An 8,893-nucleotide genomic window follows, 5' to 3' on the forward strand; every position below is an offset into this window, starting at 1 on the left:
TATGCTTAAATTCAGCGGGTTGTCTCGCCTGATCTGAGGTCGACAGCGGATACATTCGCTTCCATCAACTTCCTGCACGACCGCGTGCGCTCGCCCTACCAAGTGCGCCCGCAACCCTGTACAGGGCCACTTCTTCACAAGGCTGGCAATCGGCTTCCCCGCTGCACGCGTGCGGCGCACAACCGGTGTGACGTGGAAGTGACGGGACACGTTCGTAAACCCATCGCGAACCGAGTACGACGCCCTACCAAGTGCGCCCGCAACCCTGTACAGGGTCACATCTTCACAAGGCTGGCAAGCGGCATTCCGCTGCGCGCGTGCGTCGTCCGAGCAGTTGCGTGATAAACGACCGTGTCGAAAGCCCAAACACCGCCGAGGCCAGTCGCCGCCGCCGCAAGGGCAGCCACGCAGCCTGGCGAGAGGCATCGTCTCGTGTAGCGTCGCCCCCGCCCCAACTGGAGTGGCCCAGTTTTTTGAACGGGACGGGAACTGCGAAGCACTTAGACCGACGGCGGACTACGACGAGAACGCCTTAAGCTTCGCCAACGTTTCGCCAACTCGTGCGGGAGACTTTTTCCGCTTCGCGGCAAGTCGTCGCGCCGTGCTCTCCGCATCAACCGCGTACGCAGCGAACCGCAAACGTCGGGCGCAGCCTCCTCACCTCCCTGCGCTTTGCGCGCGAACGTTCCCTGTTCGCGCGGCAAAGCCTGGAGGAGGCACGGCCCCGCAGCGTGTTCGAGCGCCCGGTCTACGGGACACCCTGCTTACTTCGAGGGCAACAAGCGCAACGCAAGGCTGCGATCTCGCGCACTTTGCGCACGGCTGGAGAAGCTTTGCTGGCCGGCTTTCGCTCCTCGTGTTTACCGTGCGTTAAAGTTGCGCGTCCGTGGCTCTCGCAGCTCTTGCGCGCCCGGTCGCAGAGAGGAGTACGCAACCTCGACCGCACTTTCCCTGCAGGCTTCCTTCCGACTCGAAGTCCTGCGGCGGTCTCAACGAGGTGCCACATCCTCAATGCAGTCGGTCGCCCCCGTTTCGGTTGGGCTCTGGCACGACGGTCGCCACCGTCTCGCCCTTGAGTGGCCGCTGTTGGCGCTCGCTGTGAGGTGTTCAGCGTGCTGTCCGTGTTGCCGACGCGGTCAAAACGAGTCGACGGCTCACGTTCCCTTGTGCGCCGAAGGCTCTCTTGATATGTGATCCGACCCTCAGACAGACGAAGCCAAGGGAAGACCCAAGGCCGCAATGTGCGTTCAAAGAATCAGTGCTCAGTGTGTCCTGCAATTCACACCAAGTCTCGCAGCTGGCTGCGTTCTTCATCGACCCGAGAACCGAGTGATCCACCGCTTAGAGTCGTGAAAAAGTGTTTGTTCAATTCCGTACAGTCAAAACCAAACGTTTCTGGCACTCGGCCAAACAGTGGCCAAGAAGGGCGCTTTTCAGCGCACGCTTGGACTCCAAAACTCTGCCGCGCCTTTTTCGGCTGCCGCAAATCGAGCAAACGGTGTGTTTCGGACGGCGTTTCGCTTCCGCTACTTGCGAGTGCTTTCGTGGTCCACCCCTCTATAAATACTCGGGAGGCGTCGAAGCCGGTTCTCCAAGCCGGACCCGTAGGTATCGTTGTGTGCTCGCTCTCATTGGCCCGCCTAACCAGAAAATGCCTGCGGTACACCCATTTGGATAAGAGTGCACGCAGATGCGGGCCTCGACGGCTACACATTTCCTCGGGCGGCCGCCTCCCGGCCTCCGTGGAGCGCGGGATGCACGGTCCCATCGACAAGCCTCTCCCGTTTTTACCGTGGCGTCGCGGTTCACCACGGCGGGCGGGTCGGTCTCCTCCGCATAAAAAGGGGGACCCCCGCTTTTTGTTCCACGAAATCGCACAAGCTTTTTTCGCATCCACGGTTTGCCACCGCACACCAAAATGCCGATCCGGCTGCCTACTTTAGCCAACAGGTGGAGCCAGGCGCGCCGTACTTGCGCGGCACTTCCCACGTCCACCGAAGTCGGTGCCAAGGACCACTTTCGGCGCCGGAGCCGCGTACGAGCCTACTCGAGGCGGAAGAACGAAGCCAGCAAGGGCCTGGCCGCAAGTGCGTTCAATTGTCGGGACGTCCAAGTCCCTCGTTCTTCCGTGCTTCCTCTTTCGGCAAGTCGTTGCGGCACCTTCCCAAAGCGCGCAGACCCGCTAATCGCGACGAGCGCGACGTGGCCGTGCCGCCTTTCCCTCGGCAGCAAGCAAAACGCCTGGCAACGTCGACGCTCCCCTAACCGCGATCTCGCACCGTGTTTCGTGTGGCGAATTCAAAAGCCGGCCGGCGCTGCTGCAACCATTACGGTCGGTACGCATACGCCGCGGAGGGCGGGACGGTCATCGGAGCGTGCGGTTCCTCCATCGAGTACTGCGCACCTCGGCCGTCGCATCGCCGTGCCATGACCGGCCGCGCGTCAACGCGAACCGGTGCCAGCGAGATCCCTCGCCTGCAAGAACCGACCGGCAGCCTCCGTCACCCGAGGACGCGGAGGCGCTTGCCGCGGACGGCGGGACGGTATGCACTGGTGCACAGCGGACCCGTCACATCGCCAGTTCCTTGACCGACCGCCGACGCTTGTGCCGTTCCTCTCGTACTTGGCAGTCGCCGCGCGATTGTCGGGTCTCGTTCTTGCACGCTCGAACGGTCGGGAGGGCACTCGGCTGGCGTTTCGGGAACGCGCAGCCTCGCCTTCTACCGACGTAACCACGACTCGCCGTTCGCGCTCCGCCGCTCCTGTTTACAGTACTAGGCGGTCCCGCAGCGGTCGGGTCGCGCATTTCGAGCGCTTCGAGCCACGGTGCAGTGGCGGGTCGAAAGCCGACCTATGAGTGCGTTGCGCCGTTTGTACCCGCGTCCGCCACCTGGCCGACCGTCCAAGGTCGCGGTGTTGGCGTCCGCTGGGCGCAACAATTTGTCACGGGGTGCCGCTCCACATTCAGGCAGCCCCGTGGGGAAAAGCCGACCCCGCGTCCAAACGGGGTCAGCGGCAGAAAGTGTCGGGCGCAGACGCAGCTGAGGCGCTCACCCTTCACAATCCGTTAATGATCCTTCCGCAGGTTCACCTACGGAAACCTTGTTACGACTTTTACTTCCTCTAAATGATCAAGTTTGGTCATCTTTCCAACAGACCGGCGCAACCGAAAGGCCGCGCCGGACATCGGTCCGAAGACCTCACTAAATCATTCAATCGGTAGTAGCGACGGGCGGTGTGTACAAAGGGCAGGGACGTAATCAACGCGAGCTTATGACTCGCGCTTACTGGGAATTCCTCGTTCAAGGGGAACAATTGCAAGCCCCTATCCCAATCACGAAAGAAGTTCCACGGGTTACCCAGTCTTTTCAGACAGGGATAAAGACACGCTGCTTCCTTCAGTGTAGCGCGCGTGCGGCCCCGGACATCTAAGGGCATCACAGACCTGTTATTGCTCTGTTTCGTGCGGCTAGGAGCCGCTTGTCCCTCTAAGAAGGTTGTAAGGTGCTGGGAACCCCGCACCTATTTAATAGGCTAGAGTCTCGTTCGTTATCGGAATTAACCAGACAAATCGCTCCACCAACTAAGAACGGCCATGCACCACCATCCACCGAATCAAGAAAGAGCTCTCAATCTGTCAATCCTCCCAGTGTCCGGGCCGGGTAAGTTTTCCCGTGTTGAGTCAAATTAAGCCGCAGGCTCCACTCCTGGTGGTGCCCTTCCGTCAATTCCTTTAAGTTTCAGCTTTGCAACCATACTTCCCCCGGAACCCAAATACTTTGGTTTCCCGGAAGCTGCCCGCCGAGTCATTTGAGTAACTCAGGCGGATCGCTGGTTGGCATCGTTTATGGTCAGAACTAGGGCGGTATCTGATCGCCTTCGAACCTCTGACTTTCGTTCTTGATCAATGAAAACATTCTTGGCAAATGCTTTCGCAGTAGTTCGTCTTGCGACGGTCCAAGAATTTCACCTCTAGCGCCGCAATACGAATGCCCCCGTCCGTCCCTCTTAATCATTACCTCGTATTCCAAAAACCAACAGAACAGAAACGAGGTCTTGTTCTATTATTCCATGCAAGTTTATTCAGGCGACTCGCCTGCGTTGAGCACTCTAATTTTTTCAAAGTAAAAGCACCGGCCATCTCGAGGCACACAATGAAGTGCACCAAGAAAGAACCGGCATGATGTTCAGTCCGAGCCGTCGCATCGGGTAGATGCACTACTCGTCTGGAACTGAGATCCAACTACGAGCTTTTTAACCGCAGCAGCTTTAGTATACGCTATTGGAGCTGGAATTACCGCGGCTGCTGGCACCAGACTTGCCCTCCAATTGATCCTCGTTAAAGGATTTAGAGTGTACTCATTTCAATTACGGGGCCTCAAAAGAGTCCCGTATTGTTATTTTTCGTCACTACCTCCCCGTGCCGGGAGTGGGTAATTTGCGCGCCTGCTGCCTTCCTTGGATGTGGTAGCCGTTTCTCAGGCTCCCTCTCCGGAATCGAACCCTGATTCTCCGTTACCCGTAACAACCATGGTAAGCAAGTAACCTACATCGAAAGTTGATAAGGCAGACACTTGAAAGAAACGTCGCCGGCTCGTGGCCATGCGATCAGCACAAAGTTATCCAGAGTCACCACACAATACGGGCCGAAACCCGATCGATCTTGGTCTAATAAAAGCACCCGTTACCCAAAGGGCTCCAGGCTCACTGCATGTATGCATGTATTAGCTCTAGAATTGCCACAGTTATCCAAGTAGGAAGAAACGATCTAAGGAACCATAACTGATTTAATGAGCCATTCGCGGTTTCGCCTTATTTCGGCATGTACTTAGACATGCATGGCTTAATCTTTGAGACAAGCATATGATTACTGGCAGGATCAACCAGGTAATCGTTCGACTGCGCGTCCGTCCTCGCCCTCGGCGGGCCGGACGCAGTCTGTGTGCGGCGGAGGCCACCTTCAGGCGCCCCAACACGCTTATTTTGCACTCCGAGATGACGGCGTTCGAGCTCGCTACGGCACAACCTTCCCGAAAGACGAGTGGGAGCCGTGCGGCAAGAAGCACGTTCATGCTCGCTCTTTTTCGTTGCATCGACTCGGTCGCGCCGTGCGGGTTGCCCAAGCCCGCTGCACTGTCGGTGGACCGGCCGGAACTAGCAACGGAGCCGAGACTGCAAAGCCGCCAGACGACGGGTCACGCCCGCGTCTTCGGCGCTTTCGCATCTGAATCGCCCGAGGACGACACGGAACACACCTCGATATCGTGGTAAAACGGCACCGTCCGACAACCAGCCCCTAACGCATCAAGCGGATGAGGCTGCAGACGACTGCCGTGGATTCCCCTGGAGCAGACCCGAGGACACGCTTGACGAGGCCGAAGCCCGCCGCATATCAGACACCCGGTCGCTTTCGCGTACGCCGCTCACGAGAACCCCCACATAATAGCAGCGATAAGTACCCAGACCTCCTTGGGCCCTAATACGAGCGTACTCGAGAAAATTTCACCGCGGGTGTGCCCCGAAACGTGTGGCATGTTGAGCGTGCCACAAGTCTACGTCGCTCTCAAACCCGCCGAGGTCGTAGAATTTGCGACCCTACTCACGAAATTCCCACCGAGGATACGGCCGCAAACGTACCGCACCTTGGGTAGGCCACGAGTTTGTGCAACACTACGCTGACGGCACAGCACCGAGGTCGTGCGCGCACGCACGGGAAAATTCCGCCGCGGTTTCTGCCGAAAACGTGAGGCACCACGACTCTCCGCAAGTTCGCGTCGACTGCGAAAGACCGAAGTCGTGAACGACGTGTCCGCTACTCGCCGCCGACACGCTGGACACCAAACGTACAACGACTCGACGGCGTCGTAGAGGCCCACGACGCGGTTTTCCTTAACGACGTCTCGGCGTGGCACCGACAGGTTAGAACGGCCGACCAACGTTCCCTGTCCGCCGTTCGGCTCAGTCGAAGGGCTCGGCGACTTCGGCAACGCTGCGAAGCCGCACGGTGACGCACGCCATGTCCCCATTTTTTTTTTTCTTTCTGCGTCTGCCGGGGTGCCCCTATAATAGCAGCGATAAGCACCCAGACCGCCGTGGGTCGCTCGCCCCGGCTGACGTGGTTTTTCGTACTCCTGCGGCGGTCGCCGTCAAGCACGTCCAAATACGCTACTTTCGTGGGCGCATTCACGCTCTTTCGCTTCGCGCGGAGTGCCAGCACTCACTCTGCCAAAAACGGCGAACATCCGAGCGGCGGTTCCCACTTTTGCGTCGGCGTCGCAAACCCCGCCCCGGCAGACGAGGTTTGCCGTACTCGTGCGACGGTGGCCGGCGGGCACGTCGAAAGACGCCGATATCGTGCGCGAATTGGCGCACCTTGGCTTCACCGGAGTGCCGCCACTGACTCCTCCAAAAACGGCGAAGATCCGAGCGGCGCTTCCCACTTTCGCATCGGCGTCCCGAACTCCGCCCCGGCTGACGCGGTTTACCGTACTCGTGCGACGGTCGCCGGCGAGCACGTGGAAAGACGCCGATATCGTGCCCGAATCGGCTCCGTTCGGCTTCGCCGGAGTGCCAGCACTGGCTCGGCGAAAGACGACGAACATCCGAGCGACGGTTCTCACTATTGCGTACGCGTCGCAAACCCCGCCCCGGCAGACGCACTTTGCCGTACTCGTGCGACGGTCGCCGGCGAGCACGTAGAAAGACGCCGATATCGTGCCGGAATCGGCCCCGTTTGGCTTCGCCGGAGTGCCAGCACTCACTCGGCCACAAACGGCGAACATCCGAGCGGCGGTTCCCACTTAGCCGTCGGCGTCCCGAACTCCGCCCCGGCAGACGCGGTTGCCGAGCTCGTGCGACTAGCGACCGCGAAGCCGTCTCGCGACGCCGCTTTCGTGCGCGGCTCCCACTGCGACCTGGGTCACCCGAGGTCGACGAGCAAAAAAGAATGTCGAAAAAAATTTTTTTTTTTTTTGCGTCTGCCGGGGTGCCCCTATAATAGCAGCGATAAGCACCCAGACCGCCATGGGTCGCTCGCCCCGGCTGACGTGGTTTTTCGTTTTCCTGCGGTGGTCGTCGTCAAGCACGTCCAAACACGCCACTTTCGTGGGCGCATTCGCGCTCTTTCGCTTCGCCGGAGTGCCAGCACTCACTCTGCCAAAAACGGCGAACATCCGAGCGGCGGTTCCCACTTTTGCGTCGGCGTCGCAAACCCCGCCCCGGCAGACGAGGTTTGCCGTACTCGTGCGACGGTGGCCGGCGGGCACGTCGAAAGACGCCGATATCGTGCGCGAATTGGCGCACCTTGGCTTCACCGGAGTGCCGCCACTGACTCCTCCAAAAACGGCGAAGATCCGAGCGGCGCTTCCCACTTTCGCATCGGCGTCCCGAACTCCGCCCCGGCTGACGCGGTTTACCGTACTCGTGCGACGGTCGCCGGCGAGCACGTGGAAAGACGCCGATATCGTGCCCGAATCGGCTCCGTTCGGCTTCGCCGGATTGCCAGCACTGGCTCGGCGAAAGACGACGAACATCCGAGCGACGGTTCTCACTATTGCGTACGCGTCGCAAACCCCGCCCCGGCAGACGCACTTTGCCGTACTCGTGCGACGGTCGCCGGCGAGCACGTAGAAAGACGCCGATATCGTGCCGGAATCGGCCCCGTTTGGCTTCGCCGGAGTGCCAGCACTCACTCGGCCACAAACGGCGAACATCCGAGCGGCGGTTCCCACTTAGCCGTCGGCGTCCCGAACTCCGCCCCGGCAGACGCGGTTGCCGAGCTCGTGCGACTAGCGACCGCGAAGCCGTCTCGCGACGCCGCTTTCGTGCGCGGCTCCCACTGCGACCTGGGTCACCCGAGGTCGACGAGCAAAAAAGAATGTCGAAAAAAATTTTTTTTTTTTTTTTGCGTCTGCCGGGGTGCCCCTATAATAGCAGCGATAAGCACCCAGACCGCCATGGGTCGCTCGCCCCGGCTGACGTGGTTTTTCGTTTTCCTGCGGTGGTCGTCGTCAAGCACGTCCAAACACGCCACTTTCGTGGGCGCATTCGCGCTCTTTCGCTTCGCCGGAGTGCCAGCACTCACTCTGCCAAAAACGGCGAACATCCTAGTGGCGGTTCCCACTTTTGCGTCGGCGTCGCCAACCCCGCCCCGGCATACGCGGTTTGCCGTACTCGTGCGGCGGTGGCCGGCGGGCACGTCGAAAGACACCGATATCGTGCGCGAGTCGATGCTTCTTGGTCTCGCAGGAGGGCCGCCACTCACTCCTGCAAAAACGGCGAAGATCCGAGCGGCGCTTCCCACTTTTTCGTCGGCGTCGCAAACCTCGCCCCGGCAGACGCGCTTTGCCGTACTCGTGCGACGGTCGCCGGCGAGCACGTCGAAATACGCCGATATCGTGCCCGAATCGGCCCCGTTTCGCTTCGCCGGAGTGCCAGCACTCGCTCGGCCAAAGACGACGAACATCCGAGCGACGGTTCCCACTATTGCGTACGCGTCGCGAACCCCGCCCCGGCAGACGCGGTTTGCCGTACTCGTGCGGCGGTGGCCGGCGGGCACGTCGAAAGACGCCGATATCGTGCACGAATTGGCGCTCCTTGGCTTCACCGGAGTGCCAGCACTCACTCGGCCAAAAACGGCGAACATCCGAGCAGCGGTACCCACTTAGCCGTCGGCATCCCGAACTCCGCGCCGGCTGACGCGGTTGCCGAGCTCGTGCGACTAGCGACCGCGAACGCGTCTCGCGACGCCGCTTTCGTGCGCGGCTCCCATTGCGACCTGGGTTACCCGAGCTCGACCAGCAAAAAAGAAGGTCGAAAATTTTTTTTTTTTTTTCTGCGTCTGCCGGGGTGCCCCTATAATAGCAGCGATAAGCACCCAGACCGCCGTGTGTCG

The 8,893-nt window shown here is 60.2% G+C and overlaps 3 non-coding genes across 3 annotated transcripts in view; all 3 read right to left on the minus strand.

Annotated features, from left to right (window-relative positions):
* The window catches only part of LOC142793938 (large subunit ribosomal RNA), a 3,958-nt gene extending 3,916 nt beyond the window's left edge, over positions 1-42 (minus strand). Inside the window, exon 1 of the ribosomal RNA XR_012891943.1 lies at positions 1-42. This exon is cut by the window's left edge and continues 3,916 nt beyond it. This is a non-coding gene — a ribosomal RNA (large subunit ribosomal RNA).
* A 1,154-nt stretch (positions 43-1,196) lies between these two features.
* Positions 1,197-1,349, minus strand: LOC142793928 (5.8S ribosomal RNA). Its single transcript, XR_012891933.1, has one exon. It is a non-coding gene; the product is annotated as a 5.8S ribosomal RNA (ribosomal RNA).
* Positions 1,350-3,068: 1,719 nt separating this feature from the next.
* Positions 3,069-4,890, minus strand: LOC142793934 (small subunit ribosomal RNA). Its single transcript, XR_012891939.1, has one exon. It is a non-coding gene; the product is annotated as a small subunit ribosomal RNA (ribosomal RNA).
* Between the last annotated feature and the right edge of the window lie 4,003 nt (positions 4,891-8,893).

The sequence above is a fragment of the Rhipicephalus microplus genome, unplaced genomic scaffold, assembly GCF_043290135.1.
Source record: "Rhipicephalus microplus isolate Deutch F79 unplaced genomic scaffold, USDA_Rmic scaffold_348, whole genome shotgun sequence".
Lineage (NCBI taxonomy): Eukaryota > Metazoa > Arthropoda > Arachnida > Ixodida > Ixodidae > Rhipicephalus > Rhipicephalus microplus.